Source organism: Glossina fuscipes, unplaced genomic scaffold (genome assembly GCF_014805625.2).
Source record: "Glossina fuscipes isolate IAEA_lab_2018 unplaced genomic scaffold, Yale_Gfus_2 0, whole genome shotgun sequence".
Classification (NCBI taxonomy): Eukaryota; Metazoa; Arthropoda; class Insecta; order Diptera; family Glossinidae; genus Glossina; species Glossina fuscipes.
Genome location: NW_023998414.1, coordinates 1,311,470 through 1,336,469, shown reverse-complemented (window position 1 = coordinate 1,336,469; position 25,000 = coordinate 1,311,470). Strand labels below are relative to the sequence as shown.

At 32.3% G+C, this 25,000-nt stretch overlaps 1 protein-coding gene across 1 annotated transcript in view; it reads right to left on the bottom strand.

The window, feature by feature from the left end:
- Nucleotides 1–25,000, bottom strand: part of LOC119644704 — a 266,859-nt gene that overhangs the window by 90,316 nt on the left and 151,543 nt on the right. The window lies entirely within an intron of this gene.

Below are 25,000 nucleotides of genomic sequence, written 5' to 3'. Positions count from 1 at the left end.
AAGCTACGAAAAATTGAAGACTTGTACAAAACAAGAGCAAGTAAGAAAATTATATTCGGCGGAGGTGTAATCCCGCTTACCCATCACTATGCTTTCCGCATTCTACTCTACCAAGTACCAAGTGTGCTTTTATTTGATACCCATATCGCTGGTGTTATTAAGAAAAAAAATAATCGCTATGTTCACTGTATTCATTTTAGAATTAACCCATTTTTAGACAGATAATATATATCTTCATTTTAGGAGTGCAGAAAATAGTTTTAAACATTCTGTCTTGTTTGCACTATGCATAGTGCATGCATGTGCAAATAAGCATAAAACTTCCAAAAAAAGTGAAAAAAAATGCAATTTAATTACTCGTAACTTTGTGCGGACATGGCCGATTGATTATATTTTTGGACCTAGAGACTTAAGTGTCTCGTAAAGTAAACGTGGAAAATTTTAGCCTTTTCTAACTGAACAATGAGCAAAAATGCAAACATTGTTGTTAAAAAACGCCGAGTTGCGTTCAGTTTATGCTCCACTGAGCGTTACTACTCTTACCAATTTGACCCCTTTTTGTAATACCAAGTTGCGTGCAGAAACTTTGAATATTTCTACTAAATTTGAAGTCGATATCTTCATTTTCGCTATCAGAAGCGTGCAAACAACAAACACCACACAGACACATAGACAGAAATGAAGAAGACATGGTTTTTTAGTCATTTCACGCTGATCAAGAACAATTTTTATATTTTGTAGGGCCTTTGAGAAGTAACCTTTTGGGTGTTGCGTACATTATGAAAAAAAAAAAACAAAAAAAACAAAACAATGAGTATACTCCCATCCTTCAGTGGCACATGGTATGATAATGTCACATTTTATATAATTTATGAAATTCGAAAAAGAACCAAGAACTGGATGCGCATTTGTCAAACAACTTTTCGCTTTCGAGTTAGTCTACTAATATAATTGATTATCAAACACAAATGCGGTTTATTACAAAAAATAAATGGATAACTTTTAGTCCAAGGGGTAAGTCCATTGTAAATTTTTCCAAAAAAAAAAAGTTTTTTTTCTTATTGTTTTATTAATAGATACTTTAAAGTCCACAAAAGAAACTTTTTCAAAATGCGGAACAAGTTCCGCATTTCGCTGCTTCAAAGAGACTGTTTGGAAATAAACCAATCTCTACTAGGAACTTGCATCTTAATAACCAATCCTCTATTCTATTTATGTCCAATTTGAAATTGTTTACGACTAAAATGTTAGAGTAACTTCATCATCAAGACGATCGTTGAGTAGATATAAGTTAATTAATTAATATTTTTATGAAATAATTAAAAGTTTGAAATGAAATTCTTGATGAGAATGATGATAGTTTCGTCAATCATTTCTCAACAGTTGACTGTTGTTATTTATGCATTTGATGAACGCAGCAAAAGAGGCATTTTTGAGCAAAGATCTTCAAGGAAAGAAAACGACGATTAATATTTCAATATACTTTGGCAGGCAACTGTCTGATTCTGCGATTGCGTATTAGTGGGAAAAAAATAAAATAAAATTTATTGCAATAAACTAACAGTAAAGTGAATACCTTTGGAATCTTAAAGTGTAACTTTTTTTTGGAACATGGATTTTTTAAGAACGTAACAAAATTCTAAAATTCATAGGATTTTTTTCATATACATCGACTTTTATTCATGTCATATTTTAAGATTTTATCTTCCACGCCTAAAAAGTAGTGTAGTTACCACTTATATGTAATGTAAAGCATTTTTTAGATTGTTGATAAGCAAAAGGGAGACGTGTCAGAATCGTCACGTGTTCGCAATAATAACATAGTACAAATTATTTATTGTCAACATACTGCTGACATTTGGGACGTATGAGTATTAATTAAATTGAAGCAACTTATTATTGTTTCGTGATGAACAATGTAAATAAGGTAAACAAGGTAGACATTATTTTATTATTACTTATACGCTACGAATACGCTAATAATACTAAAATATACGAATGCTGTTGCGTTTTTCGTAACGTAGTTAGCGTTACATTTTTTGTGCGTTACGCAAAAAAAACTAACTTTTTTGATTTGCGTAGTTATAGCACGCTTAGTATATCGACATTAAAGAAAATTACAAATGAAAAAAAAAACAATAACTTAATGAATTTAGTTCGTAGCAATTCACCGGAGTGATCGACTAACAACTAATGGATTGCGGGTTTCAAACTCAAGTGCGGTAGAGTTTTTCAAAAAGGTGATAGCTCCACATTTTAGTCTTAGAATTTCTTTTTTAGGGTAAATTAATTATAATAATAATATTAATAATAATAATAATAATAGTTTGTTGCAGTTTACATGTAACATTTTGTTTACGGATAATTATTATTATGATAGGATTTAAGGTTAATTTAAGATTTCGTCAATATCAATAAATAGATTGAAAATTTATTTCATTTTTCTGGTCCACTGCCCAAATGTGATTATTAGTAAATGTATGCTGTTTACAGATGACTTTGTTTTTATTGTAATAAAAAGTTTATAGACACATATTTTACTATTATTATTATTATTATTATTATTATTATTATTATTATTATAAACTTAGGCAGAGAAATAAATTCGAAGATTAAAGAATTATTTCACTACTATGTAAGGTTATCGGCTTTATTGAAAACACTACCGTACTTGAGATTTGAATCCACAACAATCATACGGTGTTAGTCGAAATTCTTTGCTTACTCGGGCCACTTAGATCGAAGAGACACAAATGGAAATTATCGACGGGTCGAATTTAAAAAAAAAAAAAAAAAAAAAAAAAAACGAAAACTCATGGGCTGATCGCCTTTAAACTGGAGATTAAAATAGCGCAAGTCGAGACTTTGGTGTATATATATAAAACTGTTGCATTCTGTTACTTAAGCATGTGCTTACTTATTCATGTTCATGACGAAAAAACAATAACAACAATACTCACACCCACTGGTTTTAAATAGGACAACCGAATACCAATAATATATATATATATATATATATAAATGTTAAGCCATCAAATAATTAAAGATTTTCACACACACACACACACACACACACACACACACACACACACACACACAAAGAGACAAATATAGATATGTGTGTTTATTCGCAATGCGTGCATTGGTGGACGTTTGTATCTGTTTGATAATTTATGTTACATGAACATTATTGCAAAAGGGTTTGTTTAGAATGTTTGCATGAATGTTATTGTTTGCAGAAAAAAAAAAAAAAAATAATAAATAAATTTAAAGAAAAAACAAAAACAAGAGAAAAATTGCCGTTAAAGTTAAAATATCGTTTTGCCGGTCGGTTGCTTGCTTAAATAACTGACTGACTTAAATGCCTGACGGACTTCATTGAATGACTGCGCTATACCGTACTGTACTATACGGTGCGGTGCGGTACGGTGCTGTGCTGTGCCGGGCTGTGCTGTTTGGTTGCCCTCATTTTCGTAAGTTAATATTGATATTATGGTAATTGTTGTTGGTCTGTTGTATTTATGACCATTTTATTTAAAATGGTTTATGTTATATGAAATAAAATTCCAAACTCCATACATATTTACACAAAATATTTACACACATGAGCACAATTGTTTATATATTGCACTCACGCATATCTACGGTCTGTGTGTGTATGTTTTGTTTTTAATTTTGCTTTTTTGTGTTTTAACGTTTAAGTGTCATGTTTACTTATTTTTTTATTTATTTATTTATTTATTTATTTTTTTTTTGTGTTTGGTTTTAGTTTTAATCTCATTTCTATTTTTGATATGCTTTTTTTGGTGAGCGGGACGAGGGAGCGGTGTGCGAGAGGAGGGGGTTACGAGCATAATAATCTCACTGCGTTTTCTTGCTAAAGGGAGTGTCACTTTTAACCATATTCTGATCCATACTCGTTGCCCTTTGTATATGAACGTGTTTGCTAGGTCGCACACGGGCTAAGTGTGCTTCTGTTAGATGAATTTTGAGTTTTTATACAACTTTTTATTTTATTTTTATTTTTTTTTTTTAAATTTTAATTAAATGCGATAAAGCTTTCGTTAAGTTTCCTATTCTAATACATGCACTTTTTTCTATCCACTATGGAAAAATGGAAGTATACCGTATTCGTCGTAACATTTGTAACACAGCCAGGAATGAACTTCGAAAGCAATCAGCAGCATTGTCTCAATGCGTCTATTTGTCTGTCGTTTCTTGTCTTAAAGAGTTAGCTAAGGTTAAGTTAATCACTTTGTTGCACGTTGTTTCATAAATTCGCAATCACTTTTGCTTCCTTTGCATAAACCGCCTTAAAGCAGAAACAATTATAAAATTGCCAAAGTGTATGTTTGTCATCAAATAGATTGAGAATCGTGTTAGAAGGGAAAGCTTTCATATGTAAAATTAAAAAAAATATATATAAATTATATTAAGGTTAACTTCATATTTCTGTTGCTAGTCATTACTATTATACTTTCTTGCTTTACGATCAATCACTCAATAGATGTGACCTGTACATGTGACACAATCAAATCTACAAAGAATTGTGGAAAGAAAAAAAAAAAATGGTCGGCCGGTTAATGGGTGTATGCCTAATCAATAAGTGCTATGCCTTCGGCGATCGAGAGCTCATTACAGCTACGACCGCATCAAATCATGGTTCATCGCACTGAGAATTGAACCCAGATATGCCGACTTGATAGATTTGGTAGATAGTATATATTGAAAACTTCTTTATGTTTGAGTAAAGGTCTGAAATCAATTGAAATAGAAGGTACGGCGGAGGGGAACCAGCGAGTCAATGATACCATTTATCAACTTTACCATGAAGATAATGCTGAAGCATTTCTTAGTGAGTTTCTCAAGTGAGGGCAAACGTGTACGCAATAAATTTTCATATTGCGGTAAAAGGGCACGTGGATCCAAACCTAAATTTCTTAGTGCAAAAAGCTGAAAACCCTTCTGCAAAGATTGAATTGAATTGACGTCATGCTAATCGACAGCACACAAGACAAACAATGTAACACAGATAACACAGCTAGATCAAGAAATGACCTCACATTCCCCAATTTGATCAATTAAATATTCCGTTGAGAATGGATTTCGTCTTAGCAATGACAGCACCAAGTTACTGAGTTACTTAAATCAGTTTGGGGAAAATGTAACTGCAGTTACGAATTCAAGAGCAAGTTTGACGTCATCTGCGTACCCGATTATATGAGAGGATTCATTTGCTTGAACAAGTTTATGAATGTATAGGTCCTAAGTGATTACCTTGTGGAATTTCTGAAAAAGCAACCTATAGAATCCACCTTTAAGGAACGAGGATAACCAATTAACTAAATATGATGGAAAACCAAAACGCCTTAATTTCCATAATAATAAGCTTCTGGTTACTGCCAACGAAGGCCTTCCTGAGATCGATGTAAACAACATCTAATTGTGCGCCTTGAAAGAAGGCCTTGAATACGAATTCTGAAAGGTTTGCGGTGGTCGAAGTTAATTCGAAACAAGGCGGCTGTTGTTACTTTTACAGAAAGCTAGTTTTCCAGCAGGCAGAAAGTCTACCTGTTTCGGCCGAACGGTTGAAAATGAATGTAACGCTGCGATGAAAGAAAGATGGTCTGCGTTTCATCAGGGAATTTGACCAGAAGGAATAAAAAAGAACTTGCACTATAAGAAGGCAATGTGGTGTGTTTGGTGGGGCAGAAGCGAAATGATCCATTGAGAAATCATCTTAATTGGGATTTAGTCTTGATGGAATGGCGATGATGCGCGTCAACAATGCCGGCTGCTAGACAAAAACACCAAGCGGCAAACGGCAAGGGGCAATTCAGTATTAACAGCGATGTCTACATGTCTAAACTCGAACGCCTTCACGCTGCAATCAAGACGAAAAGACTGCAACAAAAGAACCGTATCGTCTTCGACCACAATAGTGCGCGTCCGCATGCTGAGCATCCCGTTGTCGGATGCATCGCCAATAAGGACTGGAAACTGACTTCACATCCATTAAATTCTACCAAAGAAGCGCCTACCGACCACCACGTCAATCGATCGCTAAAAAACTGACAAGCCAGCAAAGTTTATGACAATTTCGATAACCTAATGACGGATGTCAAAGTATGAATTGCTTTCAAGTTTGTGAATTCCTTGCCCGTGAATTCAGCCGTCCTCCAAGCAAATGGGATGCAGTTCTTGAACTAATTGGTGGTCATGCTCCCGATTAATCATTTAAATATGTTATTATCGAATGTGTTTATGTTTCCTTTTTCATAATAAATAGAGTTCAAGACCGCCTGATAATTAAGTACGAAACCTAATTTTTGCAAAAGAATTTTTTTTTGATATTCTTTGGCGAAACTGGTGAGTCTGCGCCCTTAGAAGCAACTCAGAATAGTTAAAAAAATAGATATTTTTGCAACTTTAGAGATCCTTTCATTGGCTCAACTCGATTAATCATAAAATCTTATTGCAAAAAAAATTCTTGCCTTAGATGATACTTATAACTGACAAAAAAAAAAAAAAAAAAAAAACAGTAAAAATCTTTTTATATTATATAGATGTGCTTTTTAATGCATATTGAATAAAAAAGTTCGATAATTGATTAGTTTATAAGTTTGGATGTTTGTTTGTGAACTATTAAATTGCTCTTTAAAGAGAAGAAGTTAACACGAGGGTATCCCAAAACGCATTACCGATCAATGATGCTAAGGCAGTGCAATCAATTTAGTAATAAACTAAAAATATTGCCTTCAGTTAATTGATTATTTAATATATAATTTTTATTAATTATTAATTTAATTTAAATAATTTTATTTTTTTTTTTTTTTTTTTTTTTTTTTTAATTGAAAAGTAAATACAAATGAAATATTTATGTTTGCTTTATGCTGGCAAATAAATGCCATCATTGATTACTTCCTTTAAATACGACAACACATAGTTACCATAGACGGGGGTCAATTATCCAATGCACGTACTTTTAGATAATGATCTGATATTCTAATTCTAACCCGATATTCTAAGTTCTTAAGTAATTTTTAAGTATTTTTATACCGATTGCCAAAAGATGAGATTATATTCATTACATGAGAACGTCTGCAACACTTGGAAGGAACCATGAGAGACTCTTCGCAGTATTTAATTGTAACATGACTCGTCTTTTGCGATTTTAAATTTTAGTTTTACGTCACATCATATTTCTTCATCAATATCAAATCTCGAAGTCAATTCAGGCTGAATCCATTTGTCGGTCTGTGTTAATTTTTGTGGGGTAAAGATTTTCTCAGTTTCAAGTTTGTCAAAGAAGGTTACAAGGCCTTGTACCCAATTTGGATATTGGATATTGGCGAAATAAAGGAAATAAAGGCACGCCTACAATCGAGCATAAACTAAGAGAAACAACTCGATTTTTTAAAACAAAAAGAAAAAATTTTAAATCTTTGCTCATTACTTACTTATAAACTACGACAGATAGAGAAATCAAGAATTTTTGATGTCTATGTACAAACGTGGAAGGAAAATTTAAAGACCGTATAGAGCGGATATGGATATTCTTAATCAGAATCGAATACCCAATTGATTTAGGCACGTTGGTGTGTCCGTCTTTGTGTGCCTTTGTTTATTTGCGTGTAATAAATCTTCACTCGGTTCGCTTCAATTATGACAGAGATGGAAGTAGCTGTTGTACACAACTTGCTGCTGAAAATGGACTGAATGTGTGAAAGGCTACATCGACGTTACAATGTAAACCGAGAACACCTTTATTCTCATAATCAAAAAAAAAAAAAAAAAAAAAATTTGCATTTATTGGTCATTACCTTTTAACTAGAACAACAAATATTTGAATGAAAAAATCGCCCACACCCACTTAATATTTAAAAGCAAACATTTGCTTGGAATTTTTTTTTTTTTTTTTTTTTTTTTTAAGATAAAGGTGATGAGCGAGTCTTGAGTGAGTCTCGGTCAGAGCCGAAAATTCTTCTGTTTTGTTTTTTTTTTTATAATTATGTTTGCTGAGGTATCGCAGGCGTGTTCACGGGCAGATAAAGATTGGTAACAAGACACATAATAAGGAGAAGTGGTTCAAATCAATTGAGAGTCTTATATTAGTACGCATGGATATATATATATATAATATATATATACATATAAAATTTGTAGGCGTTTTGTTGTTGCCACAAACTCCCCTATTTACATACGTATATAAAAAAGAGTTATAAATTTTGGTCTCCGATATTTATGACTGATTGCTCTTACCTAACAAAAAGTCTACACGCCAAGTGAGTAGGGATTTTAGTATGCCCAAGTACTTACGACTGCCTGCTGTTGAATTGCACATGAGTCCTTTTGTATATCGACTATTAAAATGCTCCTACCCCGGCACTATGTTGTAATCAATTATTGTATTGAGAGAATGTAAAATTGTAATAATATATTACATAATATCTTCTTCTGTTAACATTGGCATGCGGTGAGTAGAAAACAAACCAATATATAATTTCCCTTTTGCTTGTACGATATGCCTACATAAATCGTAAGTTTGTTAGTGAGTGCTACAAGCTCAACGATGAAGTTTGCATTTCTCTATCAGTCTGTCTGGACGGACGATGGATAGAGAATATTAATATGCAATCAATGTCTTTATCAGAAGATCGTTAATAAGTTAGTTGTGACCGACTAGCGCAGTAATTTATACCTTTAACCTTAATTTCTTTTTTGGAATAAGCGTATTATGTGATCGGTGAGAACAAGGTTAACTAACATTTCACGCATTCAAGTGTAATTTTTAAAATCAATTGTCCATTAATCAAATTGACATTTAATGCGCGTTTTTATTTGTTTATAACAAATAACAAAAGCAGCGAAAGCAACAATAACAGTAGCATAGGTAAATTTTGCATAACATACATTAAATAAACTATTTTCATGTTTACTTTTCAAATGCTATGATGAGGAGTATGACGACGATATTTCTTTTCTTCGTTGTTGTTTTTTTTTTTTTTTTTTTTCTTTTTTGTTTGCAAAATTTTTACCTTACAATGATTTATGGATGTAACATTTCTCTCTCTCTCTCTCTCTCTCTCTCTCTCTCTTTCTTTTTTTCTCTGGTTCTTTGGTTTCCCCTCTCCGTTAATGTTTGTATGTGGAGCTAGATGATGTCTGTTTGCGTATTAATAGTGAATGGGTTTTATGTGCGATTTTAAAATGTTGAAAAGTTTCGTTTACCGTTTTGTCATTTTCAATTCAGTTCATGTATAGGTAATAGCATCGAATTGAAAGTGTTAAAAATTTATGATTTATTTCAGCAATGCAAGCGCGATTTTTATTTATTTGAAATTATTAACGGAAACGTACTGTAGAGTATATTACGTTTTTTTGTAAAGAAATGATTGATTTTATTATTTCATGCTGACAACATATAAAATTTATTATATTAATTGCTCTATGTGAATTTTTGTAAGCGTATGCATGCAGATAAGGCAAACAAATTATATTTAATTTAATTTTAATTTTAATGTTTGTTAAACAAAATAATTCAAGAGAGGGGCATAGAGAAAGTAAACGATATTTATTATATCATATACCGTTAAGAAATTACATACCACCCCATACCAACTTATAACCATAAGTAAAGTTAGTTATGCTTATTTAGTTTAACGAGATAAAGTTTTTGGTTTTTGGTTGAGAAAACTACGCACCATAGGCGCATAAACAATTCCTCAAGGTTCTTTTGTGTTTCTTTTAACGGAAAGGAGATAATATGTGCGAATGTTAGAATATGCAACCACATAGGCACACATACATGCGTAGATACACTTAATAAATATGTCCTTCAACGAGCGGCCTTTGTCTTTTGCTGCTCTCTAGTACTTAAAATGATAAAAATTGAGGTTATGGCCTTAAGGATGCAAAGAATAATTTTTCCTTATTTCGGCCGAAAGCAACGTAAATAAATAAAGTAAATCAGTTAATAATTGCGTAAAAGAATAAAATAATGCTAAAAAAGTTTATATTTTTAAGATTTTTTTTATAAAATACAAGAAATTGTTATAAAATCTTGCCGAAGACAAAGCAGAAGCAATATTAAGAATTTCAAAGAAGAAGCTAAAGAAAAGTGAGAAGCAATGGGAAGTAGCGATATCACTGGCGCACCTACTATCTGCCATGCGTTGACCTAGGCAAGGCTCAAAAATAAAAAGGCCCCCGTGGAAAATTCACGGCAAAAACGGTAACGATGCCGATACTAGACGTCATTTTTATGGAAGAATGACAGGAGTGCGGGAACGGGACGAGCAAAAGTGTCAGAGCTTAAATTGAAGCAGAATATATTTTTTTTTAGTTCTTGCAAGTGCTCCCGAAACGCTGAACACGTGTTTTTCGTTTATCCGAAATACCAAAAGGAACGATAAAGACTACAGATGGAAGTCGGAGAGTGTCCTCTCGCCAACAACGTCACAGCAAATATACCGCACGATATGAAAATATGTGGAGTGTGGTAGGTGTGTTTCACGCGAATATAATGATAAAACAAAAAAACGACAAGTATCAACCTAGGCTCTTAGATAATGCCTCTCTAAACCGCTACTCTCCCTGTGAAGGTACACCTATGAGCTCGTACCACTGAATAAGGGATAGGAATGTAAGTGATTTTTAGCGGGTTAGAGTCTCGGACTATACTTAGTGGGCGCTTTTTCATGGTTTTCTGCCTCAAAAAAGAACACAGTCTACCAAAAATAAAAGCAAGCGATGGGTCTTGAGACGCATTAGAGATATTTGGGAGTGCAATTAAATACGAAATAAACATTCGCCGGATACGTTTCGAATAAATCATTGTCCTCCGCACAACTATTCGACGCGAAATGACACCGTGCACGGTGCAAAAGAGGCGCAACGACAACCCAGTGTTGCATGCCGCATCCATTTGGGTAGATTAAGTATTACAAAGCAAACATCTTCTGCGAAGACTGAAAGCGGTTTAAAGACTGTGCCATGTTGAACATGATTTCGGCTTAGTGCACAATTTCATGGTCAGCAGGAACGGTCTTGGCAGGAGTGCTATCCATTGAAGGCGTAGACGAAGACGAAAGAGTTGCTGATGAAGGAAATTACAACGACATTTGCAGACTTAAGACTGCTATCCGGCACAGTATGTTGATAGAATGGCAGCAACGTGGGCAAAAAAGAAAAAAAAAAACCGCGAAAGGAAAGCGGATTTACAACCTCATACCTCATACCAAACGTTGAACGTTGTGGGTGGGAGGAAACACAGAGAAGTTAATTTCTTTCTAACGCAACTTTTTACTGATCATTGAAATTTTTCGCACACTAGTGCACACTAGTTTCGTCTGTCCGGCTTGGGAATATTTGAGAAACAGGGATTTGAGATCTCTAGAATTAGAAATTATACATAGATAAAACTACTAATGGTCATGTTAGCAGACACCGAACAACGGAAGAAATATGAATGGTTTTGTTGTAAGACACGTCACGAAATCCTAATCGGAAATCCTAATTTCCGTGATCAGTTTGACCCCAGTATAGGTCTTTAAAAACGAAAGATAAGGAAGAAGATCTATCTACCTATCTTTGCAAATATATGCAAATTAGTTTTCCATCTTTTCTTTGAACGAAATTGAGAGCGAAAGCGGTATCGGAAAATATCGGAAAAAAATGTCCGAATCCCAATAGTGCGAACTTCTTGTTTATTTTCTTGTATGTCATCTTAGATAACGTTGAACGTTTAATTTACTTTCAAATCTAATTAAAAAACGATTATATAAGTAAGTATATATATCAAGCATACAAATCATTCAATTTTAATATGTTTTAATTTATTTACTTTTTTTAAATGCAACTCTTTAAATGCACCGCAATTTGGTGTTCAATTAACGAAAATGACATGTTCAGTTCAGTTCAATTTAGTTCGGTGGAGCTGAATTGAGCATAGTTTAGTTTAGTTATTGTGACGATGGCGTGTTTAATACGAGGACATTTTATTGCAACAAATATAATTATTTGAACAAGTTTTTCATTTTTAGTTTCGCAAAAGTTTACACAATCGTTTGGATTTTTTATTTTTGAAACAAACTCTACGAAAAAGTGAAAGTATATTAAATTTTTTATATCTCAGCTGGTAGTCGTCTTAACTTTAGCTGGCCAGCCAATCATTAGTTAGCTTGAAAAAAAATGTATTAAAGGATTCTGAAGGAATTCGAATGTCACTCAAATTCCGATTTAATAAAGTGGTTTTTTTTTTCCATTATAAACATGCGTTGGAAAGATAATTGAAAATTGAAGTTTAGTGAGCTCAGTTAGAAAAATGTTATCGACAGCCGAAGGTCGCCGTTCTTCAAACATCCGTTCGTAATTCGTTAAACCATTTTGCCAGTATAATATATATATATATATATCATGAGCACCCTTGTAGGAGTGCGAACAAAGTGTCAAGACTTTAACCGGCACAGTTCAAATTTTATATGGTTAACTTTTAAGAACTACTTTTTTCTCAACGGATTTTAATCGACAAAAGCGGCAAAAATTGTTCCCTACAACAATTTTGAAAATAATTATACATATATGCATCTATATATATAATATATTTGTAGGTTGAATATAAAAGGAGATGGATCGATGTCAGACAAACACACAAACACACACACACACGGTCGGATGCATGGACGATTCAGAATCATTTTCTGTTTGTCCTTCTGATATGCCCCCATTTAAATTTGTGTTCAAGGTACAGTTCGCATTTTTTGGAGATACTTTGACACTGACATATTTTGACCCAAAGATGAACCCTGGATCGCTCCACTTTTATAACCACTCTTCATACTATGCCCTATTTTCAAAAGTAGTTTGTAATTTTGTAATTTTCAGAATTTCACGACAGATATCGCTTAATAATAATGTGCGGGTATTTTAAATTGATGTAAAAACTGTCGATATAATTGTTTCCATATAATCGTTCGTACGGGAGGTAACTAGTTTTCAATACTTCTTGATGAGTCATTCATTTAAGATTAAAGTTAACCTTATCGATATTGAATCATGCGAGTCAATTTTTTGTATCGCAACCCCTTAATTAAGGGTTCTAATGAAAAATAAGGCTTTATACGCCAAAAAGATTCGATTTTTAATATTTTATGATGAAAATTTTTCCTCAATGAATCAACCATAAGTAGCGTTAATCACATAGACATGTTTTTTAGATGCGATAGGGGCTCTCATATGCAAGCAAGCCCTTCTATGACGGCAAAATCTAATTTGCGGTTTGGTATGACGGAAAAACACATCGAAAATAACATATGTTCGACAAGTAAATTAAATTCGCTTAATTTAGATTAGATTTAAGAGATCTTCTTCTTTACTACTACAATGCGGGCGCTTACGTAAAAATTATGCATTTCAAAATAATGTAAAAGTTTTAATGCCATTATTGATTAAGCCAAATGGTGTAGGGTATCTAATGGTCGGCCTTCTTATTTGTTTAATAATCATTGGATTTAGACTTGGTTTTTATAAAATCGAATCTTTCATTACGAATTTCTTATATTGTTGGTAGTAAATTCATTTATTATTAAGCGATAGCTGAGCCTTTTTTATGGACCTGAATTTTAATTAAGGTATTCAGCTTCGTTTTTAAAACAGCACAATTTTTTATAAGCACACAACGCATCGCAAACCTTTACGTAAGAGAGACCGCGAAACCTATTGGCAAACATATTCACCTTCCGAGAACAGTGTGTAGGAGAAAGAAAATTTGTTAAAAAAAGCACTATCCTAATGCCTGAGAAATCTGCTATAAATTTGCATTAAATTATTGGTTAAGCGTTTGTATTTATATATATTTTTAAATGTGTTATTGAACCGATATCATGCGGTGATAACAATTTTCGTTTTTAATTATTAATAAATATGTATAAAAACACACGTCGTAAAGTTGGTTATATTATTGCCGTGAATTACATAGAAAATCATAAAAATATAATAATAAAATACATCAAACTGTTGCTTTATCGTTATGTTTAAGGTTATGCTTGGAAGTTTTTTTCGCTTTTTTTTTTACTGTTTTTGGCATTCATCGAAAGATAATAGTATAAAATTCACAAATTATTTACACAGCATTAAATATATTTAAATATAAACATAAATCAGAAATCATAAAAACTAATTAAATTTCTTTTAATAATAATGATAATAATTTAATAACAACATCGAATATATGAAAAGAAAAATTATTTTTTATAACATTTTCAAGCGGGACGTCTGCTCGTACATATATAAAATAGCACATGGCTGAAAGGCCTAACAAGAAACCCCTTAAATATATTTACATTATAGACAAAAATTTCTATACATTGTTGTAGAAATTTTTTTTTAAGAAAAACAAAAAAAAAAAAAAACACAAACAGTCTTCATATAGAAATAATTTTAAGAAAAATAAGAGAAAAGAAACATTATGGTAGGGTAAAGAACACCATAAAATACCCCATACAACTTCGCTTAATACAGTTCTTTTGCATTATGTGAGAAGCGGTCGAAGAAGCGGTCCGTTACGAAGCATTTTCAATAGCATTCGTCCGTGGGTTAAAGCACATCACTGTAACAAATTTCATGAAAATATCTTAAAAATTACGACCTATAGCTTGAGCACGAACGTACATGGACAGACATGAGACGGACAGACAGGCTTAAATCAATTCATGTTATGATACTGAATTAAACGGTACAATAAAAGATGTTTTACTCCCCAGGTCTTTCTGGGTGTTATATACATCCACACAAACTGAACATACGCTTCCCCTGTAAGTGCCGTGAGACGTAATATGTGAAAAAAAAAGTCGATTCGGCTGTTAGTGAATTTTCTTTTATCCGTCACTGTTTTCTGCTTAAGAAAAGCGAAAAATTTAAATACTGACAGCGGGAAGGCAATAACTTAAGATAACCTAAGAAGAAATTCAGCAACTAAGGGAGTTTAGCGTATTGAAAGATTATCGCGCGCCTATTTCTTTGCTGAACGTTGCCTGTGTTTGACGTTCTGCCTCTTTTCGCCTTTTTCCATGCTCTTTCTTTAAATCATCTTTCTGTCCCCTTGGTGTTGGCTACCAGGAAGTATGGAGAATCCGATGCAAGTGCGGTTGTTTTTAACAACCGCCCAAAGTATGCCAAAGGCTTTGCAAAACAAACTGGGAGCCACGGGGGTCAGTAGGCTCGCCTCACAAAGCCGCGTATGCCTGCGGGTGTATGATGGACTTTGTTCATAAAGTCGTTGGAATAAAAATTTTCTCAAGAGAGTGCTAATTATACAAAAAGGAATTGACGGATGGCCTTCCCTTTGGCCTATTAATTAAAAAACTCTCTTGAGAATTAATAAATGCAAAAATTAAAAAAAAAGGGTTTTGACGGAAAGGCTTTTCCCCCTTTTGCCTATTTACTTTTGAACATATGTCACGGATGCCTGCGGGTAATGGTGGTAATTGATCAACGGCGCCGTGGAAGCCTTATTTCGGAAACGAGCGCAATTTTTCCCTTTTTGAACGAATATCGTTGATCAATTTGTGAGTCGTGATTGCTTGGGTGGCGCCCTTCGGGGAGTACTCGCGGTGGTTGTGGTTGGCAGTTCTTAGCCAAAGTGGAACAGTCGAGTGCAGCTAGGCCTCACCACTGACCAGAGTGGGGTTTATTGTTCCATACGCGATAAACCTTTCTGGACTCTGATGTTGTTTAGGCCCCTACTCTATAGGGATTGTCTAACTGGCCAGGGGGCGTAGTACGCTTAAAGTGGCTTAGGCCACCGTGGGGTTAAGCCTTTCAGGCAGGAACCCACGTTAAACCCTTGCTACAAATTCTGTCCCTTTTGTAAAAGTATATGCATTTTATTGAAGTGATTTATATAACTGTCCGCCGGCAAATGCATTTCATTCAAATTTAATTTGACGCTGAAGAAACACTTACAAGTTAAAGTCAACGAAGCATGTACGTATACTTTAGTTACTATCCAGACGTTATAAGGAAATTAATATGTAAATATCCTCCAATAATGGATATGAAATTTTTTTATTATTATTTTATTTTTTTTTATTTTTGTTTTTTTTTTTTATCAAATCTATAATTATTATTATTACTGTTATTCAATCTTGTGTTAACAGCAGCAGTTATGTGATGCATGCATGATGAGGGACATGATTAACAACTTGTACTACAATTTACAAGTAACAAATCAACGTTTGCATCAACAATTAATTATAGACAAATATCATAAGTGCAGACTCCAGAGACGGCTGACTTATCTCTCTCTCCATTCGATGTCTATGTTATGATGCGGTCTTATTAATTTTAAGACTTGATGAAGAAAGCTTTTGTTTTTTATAAGTCTTAAATAATGTTTGCGATGAAATGTGAAAATGTCTTCATTATGTTGATTATTGCTGAGGTATAGTTATGGTTGTTATTATTGTTGGTTGGTTGTTGGTGGTGGTGTCGTTGTTACTATTGCTGTTTTTGTTGCTGTTTACTGTTGCTGTTTGCTGTTTGCTGTTTGCTGTTGCTATTGTAATTACAATTATCAAATGATAACTTTATTAATGCAAAACCGTTCATTGGCCTTAGCGAGCTCTCTACCCAGATATGTCGATGGCGGCTAATATAAAAGTGAATTGCATGCGATTCGGCAAATAAGAAAACTTACATGCACACACACTAATGCCCGCCGACATCGTATACACTGGTGTACAAGTATTGTATCCCTCCAATTCCCCACCACTCGCAAACGTCATAGTCCTCATCCTCACCCACTACTTGATATTGCAAGAAGATACACATGCTTAAAAACTTCACAGCTTGAATGTATATGCGTCTTTAAGTGAACAAAAATACAGTTTATCAGTTGTTAACAAAGGTGTATCTTAAGTTTCCTTGCTCTCTGCCTTTATAAGCAAAGGAAAGGAAAGCAAAGCAAAGCAACGCAAAGCAGATCATGGACCATCAATAGGTTGAAAAGCTTATGCATAAACATATATATATATATATATATATATATATATGTATTGCTTGACATTGAACATGTTGTTTTTAATACGAAGCAAATAAAAAAAAAAGAAGAAGAAATATTTAACCTGTGGTGTGAACATACCATAAAGGAAAACAAACGTTTCGTTTATTTAAAAATGAGTTTTCTCTGCTATCTTGCACCTCTCTTGCACCACCACCTTTCCTCAATGGAAATTGCTGCTCAATTATGTCAAATGTCTTTAAAAATTGAAATTCTTTTAACAAAAACACATCAGCAGCAACAACACTGACAACAACATTTAACAATAAGTGTACTTATGTGTATACGTATATTTAAGACCTCATGTAGCGTTTTCGTAAAAAAGCAAGAAAAAAAAAAAAAAAAAAAACAATATCTTCCTCATATTTATAAAATGCAAACGATGACGATGTAAGCAGCACCTGCTGTACATCAGCGCCTCCTTCACTTCATCAATATATCATTATATTGGCATAGGCAGGAACAATGAACCTTTCATAGTAAACTTTACATACATATATACATACAAACATACATATATTATAATATAATACATGAATAGATTTCATCATCAATAATATCACATGTACGTATAAGTGCAAGTACATATAAATGAATATATCGGCGATGTGGTGTCATCTGGGTGTCGTAGTAATTGATGTTATTTCTACACCGTTTCTTGTGCATACTTTTTGCCACTGGTATTTTCATATCGTTGCGCCTTTTTTTTTTTTTTTTTTTTGTTTGTTGTTTGTTATTAAACGAAATGAAAAATTTTGCTTCTTTAACATAAATATTCAGGAACTATGCGGAAAAAATTGTTCATATAAAATTTCACGAAACATAAAATAAATTGTCATTCACTTCTGATTATGGTCTTTATATATAGTGGGAGATTAATGCCACAGCTACAGAGAGTATGATTCATTTTTATATGAGCGCAATTTTTTTTTTTTTTATGACATTTCTCGAATAATTATTAATTAATGACTTTGAAAAATATTTAAAAATCAAAGAAATTCGGTTTATTGAACTTTCAAGTTTGGCTTGTCACAATCAAACACCGAAGCAGGTGAATGAATTTATTTGCGGTGAAATTGTTTTTTATTTTAAAATTCTTTACATCTTTTTTTTTTACTCATCGATCGGATTGCATACGCATAATGATTCAGCAAAAGGATGATGGTCTTTTGAAAAATTTGCGAGGACGGACAGAATCTTGTCTGAATATCTACTTTTCATTTTATCAATAAATGGCCCGTTCGCAGTCTGCAAAATTCATTTACGTCTTATGCACAGTATAACTCGCGTTGTGCAACCATTTCACGAATACCAGATGAATGTAGGAATTTATAATGGGCGCTTGTCTACCGGCTTACAGAGGATACCATCAATGACAAGGCCTTAGATTTTATAATATTTAACGAAAAGAGGGAAAGCTTTTTCGATGGCAGTTAAAGTGAATTTATATTAATATATTGATTATCTCGGTAAAGCTGCATAAAATAGATTAAAGAATTTCACGTCACTCCTCCTTACCCCCTTCCCATTAACTTAATCAATTGCTATTAAAATCCAGAAGAAATCCATCATTGTATGCTTAGGTTAGCTTAGTCCGCATCTTATATTATTGCTTTTTTAAGCGAAAGGGCCCCCCCTACGCGGACTGCACCTGCAAGGGATATACGTTCAGTGCTTTCTTATCTAAAAAAAAAAAAAAAAAAAAAAATTCAAACAACATTTGCGACAATTATGCAAATAGGCTTTTAACGTGTCATGTGTCACATTCATCTTTGTGGTAATTTTGAACTGCTATCGCGACGATATTAAGCAAGTGAAAAAATCAGGACATGTATCTGAGAAGCATTTGTTGGGCAATCGTTAATTGGGCGCAGGAAATTTGTAAAAAAAAAAAATATTGCGATTTTTTTTTTTTTTTTTTTTTTTTTTGGTAATGAGATAAACGAGTCATTTGTACCAATCTGGGCAAGTAAGCAAAAGCGAAACACTTTAAAATGAGAAAAATAGTCAAACATCATTCGCCATTCGAAACGATTTACAGTTTGATGGGTGTTTTCAAGAGATGGCAATGCAATTGGCTCATATAGTCCTTATGCCTCCTTATCGAATTAAATTGAACGGCATTTTCATGTGAGAAATTTATACATTGGCGTCACACAACTTATGAAACAATGGCTCCATTGTATATTCGTATTACCTACAATTCTTTTCACTTTTTTCGATTATCAATTAAAACTGAATAGGAGTCGTAGTGTTACTAGCGAAAAGTGTTAATAGCAAATTATGCCTCACAAATGTTAATTAAGGTTAATGCGAAAAAAAGGTTTTCACGTTCAAGTTTGTTTTTGGAAATATTTCCTCAAAATTAAAATGATCTACGCTTAAAGGTTTTAATATAATTTAAATATATTTGCATGACTGCATGATTTCTATCATACACATACTAACACACTAAAAGAATTCGTTGAAAAAGCTACATTTTTGTGTATGCATAATGAGTGTCCAAGAGTCGTCTTCAATTTGTTAAATTTTATTTTGTATCTTTACTTATGATATGTTCAAAATATTGCGAATGCAATGAATCATTGAAGCTTTTATATGTGCTTATAAGATAAACGAGTTGACATTAATCTTTTCGCACCGCTACAACATACATTAATGACGCGTTCTAATTGAAAAAAAAAAATAAAAATAAAAAAAATAAATAAAAATAAATAAACGAATAAAAATTTTGTGATGTTTAATGACTTCTGCTGTTAAATTTTCTTTGTTTTCTTTTTTCTTTTTTTTTTTTTATTATTTTGTATTTTACAAACGAACAATCGCCGAAGATTGCTTCTTACATAGGCAACATCATTTAAGTATCTAGATAGCGAGGAACGCTTTTCGGATAAATTGTATAGCTTACAATTCTCCATATATATTAGGTATGATAAAAAAGAGAAAAAAAAAAAAAATTCCTTTTTAATAGAAAAATTTTTTTCCTGTTGTTAGAGCTACTTACAATCTTTCTTCTTATCATATTTCAGAGATATTATTATCATATTCTCAAAAATATAAATTAAAGAAAGCTGTTAACGGCAAGCAAAGTCATATCTCATCGTGATATCTTTACTTCTTTTTTTTTTTTCTCTCTCTCTCTCTCTCTCTCTCTCTCTTAGTGAAAACGAGATCTAAATGGACCGTTTATTTTAAAAGTGTCTTAAGTCTATAAGAAGAAAAAAAAAAAAAAAAAAAAAAAAACCAAAAGATTAATCTGGTTATACTAATGTTTAGTTTGCTGCCGCCTTTTGTTTTTTGTTAATTTTTTTCTTTTTTTTTTTTAAATTCATTTTTTGAATTAGTTTATAACACTAATATCTTTGAAATCAATATTTTTAACATTTTAAAAATCGTAAATAATGGAATTTGAAATTTTATAAAAGAAATATCCCTGAGATATATTCAAATGCAAGACACACTGCTACTTTTTACATAAAATGTCTTCGTCCTCTGAATGCATTTGTAGGGTGCATAAAATTTCTAGCTGTTGGTTTTTCAAATTTATTTATTTATTTATTTTTATTTTTTTGAAAATTTGCAGCCGCTAAGAACAAATTAGCAAACACGCCGAACAAATGAATGGCAAGCATATGAGTGAATGTTTATGAGTTGTAAAGGAAAGCTACGATAATAATGCTGATGACGATTATTACGTTTCGTTGAACGAATGACTGAGAATGTTGTATACGCCCTAAAGAACACTTAAAGAATGAGAATTGGATACGCGATAATATACAAGATACCCGATATTCATTGCTACTTTTTAATTTTAATTAACTAGAAGAATGGATGAGGGCGGAACGATAAGGATGGGAGGAGGGTGAGGTAGCTCTCACCTCTCTTATCTCTTCTCAGTTTAACTATGAAGAGCTATGAAGAATACAAACAAAAAAAAAACAAAAAAAATTATTTGCTGACTTGAACTTACATTTTGCGCCAATCGCCGATGTATAGACGAGTCCAGTAACGAGTAACCGTATCGAATTATCGGATCGTGTAGCCAATAATATGATAGAGACTTTATAAAATCTTTTATGCGTATCTTGAAACTATACAAATGTGGTAACAAAGTTAACATAACTCTCGTTCTTCAGTACGATTATACCTCATAACGTGAAAACTATTCATATCCACGAAGTAGTAGTGAGTGCCGGATTGTATAGAGGTGCGCAAAAGGCGAAAATCCAAAGATGAATCACCTCAAATATTTACAGGCGTACGTACACATGCCTGCTATATAAGTATATATAAATATATACATATACATGTATATATATATATATATATATATATATATATATATATAACTTATGCATTACGATAAATATCCATCCGTATGCAAGGCAAACACTTACAAGCGAACGTATTTACAATAGTTTTGAAAAGAAGAAGAAAAAGAAGAAGAAAATAAAAAAAGAACACTTTTTTTTTTGTTTATTTTTTTTTTTTTTTTTTTCTCTTTGCTTAATTCTTTGAGTTAACAATCAGTTGGAAAAAATATTATGCCGAGAACTTAACAAACAAACTTAGCACACACTTTCGTTCGTATAAATGCATTGCATATAATAGTAAATATAAAGGCGCATGCATATGTGAGAGAATTTATGTAGCTTGTTGATAGAAATTTCGCTACCGATTGCATGCATGCATGACATTGTGGTACGAGTAGCGAACTGTAAGGTAAAGAAGCTGAAATTTATTAACTCCGCTCTATGTGTGCTTTGTGTATATATGTGTGCAAAGTTTATGTATTAGAAAACATTTATCATCATCTAAACATGAAAAGGAAATTCTGCAATAGCAGTACTATGTGTTTATGCATATGTATGGGGGTATACCTAGTTATTTAAATTATGGCCTCTTGGCTTGATTTTCATTTATCTTTATTGTATATGAGCGGGAATGCGCTTCTTGCGCTTGCATATATTCATTTACTTTACGTGTTATGTTAGCTATGCTGGTATTTGTAAACAAATACATTAAAAGAAAGAAAATAAATGATAAAAAAAAAAAAAAAAATGAATACAAGTAAGAAAGCATCTACCGCTTAAAGCGAATATCTTTAGTACTCCTCATCACCTCTAATCGAATAAATAAAAGCTACATATATAGTTATATATATATATATATATATTTGTTTTTTTTTAATTAGAGGCGTGTCAGTTGGTTTTCCCACTGAACATTTACTGCGTGCGCTGTATTCATAAAATATTTGATGTTATTGTTTTTTAGCGATTGTGGGCGTGAGTATGGCCGCATCGTTATCGTTTGTAAACTTACTTTTTCGAAATTAAGTTTTGAATCGAGATTGTTTCAACAATCCGTCCGTAGGTCCGCTACACAAAAATGAGTAAACCGAGGCAAAGCATTATGCCGATCAAGCATTTGTACATTTTATGAAGTATGCTACCAAAATGAAATATCTAGTGCAGTCTTATCCGTCGACGGTGATTGTAATGAGAAAAGAGTAAAAGATATAGAGAAAAAAATAAAAAAATTTTCCCTGAATAGTTATCGCAAAAAATTTTACACGACAAAGAAATGCTGCTGATGCTGCAGCAATAACAAAAACTTATTTAAACATAAAATGATTTTTTTTTTTCTTCATTTTTTCTTTTAATTTTATAGAAAAAAAAAAAAAAAAAAAAAAAAAAAAAAATTTTTTTTTTTATATTATTGTAATGTGAGCAATATTAACCCCGTTTTTTTTTTTTCTTTCATGATGTGGCATACAAACCTCATCATTCACTGACTGATTAAAACGGGGTTAATTTTGCGAATGATTGATCCACTTAACACACCTTTACGTGGGTATCCGCGCGTTTGCTATACAAACTTATAGTTTATAGGCAATGCTTACCTGCAAATGGAAGAGAAAAGAAAGAAGGGAAGAGAAACAAATTTAGAAAATGGCACTAAATTTATAGTTCAAGAATAAATAAAAAAAATTAATAGAATTTTTCAATTAAAAAAAAGGCCTTTTTAAATCTTTTCTCACGGAACGCGATAATTTTAACGTGAGTTAAAATGTGTAAATAATACCGCAATTGTAATAACAATTAAAAGTAATTTTATCCTTTCAGTTACTCATTGATTAATCAAATCAAATTTAGAAAAATGCTTATCAATGTTGAAAAGGTATTCATGCAAAGCTCGCCAAAGGCTTACACAAAGAATATTTACACTTGCATTTTTTCGATGTCGATGTCTCGATAAGAACACTTTAGATTTTCAGTTTCCCATAGCCTCTAAGTCTAAGCCTGTAAGCCTATTGTGGTTGGTTTCAAATTTCGCAATCATTACAATCGCACACGATAGGAGGATGAACAGAGTGACGGACGAAAATATTTAAATTCATTCAAAATTCATTCAAAATACTTGACTGCACTGTGGATGTTAAAAATCGGACGAGAAATCTATGCACACTAACACCTGCGCAATTGATAACTAAATTAACATAAAATATTTCTAGTATTCTTTCTCTTTTTCTTTTTTTTTTTTTTTTTTTTTTTTTTTTTTTCTTTTTTTGATTAATGATTCGAGATAATGATAATTCAGTTAATGCTTAAGAGTGAATAAGGGCTTATTTTGCCCGATTGTAGTCGTGTAACGTGCTTAGTGCATTTAACAACTTTGACGTTCACATGCATCTAAAACGTCGGTAATAGCTACGTTTTTATTGTCTCCGCAATTTAATTAACGTTGAGTAGCGCCATAGCCGTAGGATTTTTAACATAATAGTTAATACAGTTGCGGGACGGACACATATATGGGATGTTTAACAAATATTTCAGTGTTATTTTTAGAAATTGCCTCAAACGATATCAGCTAAAATATCATGCCTTAGTGATATTGCTTGTGACAAAACCGATATGTTCTTGTTCCTAGCGAGTAGTGAAAACGTCGATGTACCTATTTCTGTACTCCATCTGTCTTTTTCTCATTTTGCACAAAATTTCTCCTAGAATGGCTTGGTCTTAAATGTTTTTGTTGAAATTTTTTAATAAATTCATGCGTTAAAGTTGTTATGTTATTATTATGTACGTTAGATAAAATACATATATACAATAAAATTCAATCAGACTACCTAAGTACGTATATAAATGTACTGTGCTATAGTTGTATCATCAAATTCTCAGGTTTACTGAAAGTTGAATAGGGCTTAGGGTATTTATAAGTTTTTATTAAAACATAATTTCATTATTTTGTATTTTTTGAGAGAATGTGTACAAGGGCAAGCATGTAAGTAAGCATGCAAGTAAGTAAGTAAGTAAGTAAGTAAGATAATAGCTGTAAAAAAATGCCTTATAAGTTGAATTTCATTTCATTTCTTGTGGCATTTTATAAAACGTCCCAAAACTACTTATGAAATATTCGACTTTGAGATAACAATGAAAAATTTCTATCTTTCTAGGTAAATATGTATGTATATATGTAAAAAAAGAAAGAAAAAAAAAAAAAAAGAAAAGAAGATTCTCCTCAAAAAACGAAATTCTTCTCTTTGCGTTAATTGTCAACATAGTGTCACTAAGCAATGTTGATATTTTTAACTCAGAGGAGTATAATTTTTATATCTCATGCATGGTTATACGCACAAAACTAACAATTGTATATAAAATGTTGGTCTTGTAATTTTTGCTTTTGTTGAGGCAAAGCACACAAATAGAATGATAAAATAAAAGCCGTTTATATTTAAAGAAATACACTTTAGAAAATTTCATAAAAGTCCTATGAACTTTAATAGTGTGTAAAAATTTAAGGCAATAAAAAATAATTCTTATATCCTACGCCACTTGCGGATGTATGCAATAGCCGGAACAGCCTTGAGGTAAACTCATCTCTTATTATACCAAACAACGTACCAGAATCACTTTCTCAGACGATCTAAGCTTGTCTATC